This window comes from Acanthisitta chloris, unplaced genomic scaffold (genome assembly GCF_000695815.1).
Source record: "Acanthisitta chloris isolate BGI_N310 unplaced genomic scaffold, ASM69581v1 scaffold14936, whole genome shotgun sequence".
In the NCBI taxonomy this organism is placed as follows: Eukaryota; Metazoa; Chordata; class Aves; order Passeriformes; family Acanthisittidae; genus Acanthisitta; species Acanthisitta chloris.
This window is the reverse complement of record NW_008679871.1, coordinates 1-211: the sequence shown is the minus strand read 5'-3', so window position 1 is coordinate 211 and position 211 is coordinate 1.

The window sequence follows — 211 nt, the reverse complement described above, 5'->3', positions numbered from 1 at the left end:
CCGGGCGGACAGGGGAGAGAATGGCAGGGGGATTCCCACTGCTGGCTGCTCCCTGCCGGCAGAGCATGAGCCGCCGCTGTACGCTGAAAGGCCACCAGAATGCCCAGTGCTGGGGATGGAGATGACGGGGGGGACTCCCTGCTCGCCCCGGGGTGCAGAAGGGGGTGATTATCACCAGCTCGGCTGTTTGCTGCCAGCAGCTGCAGGTGAT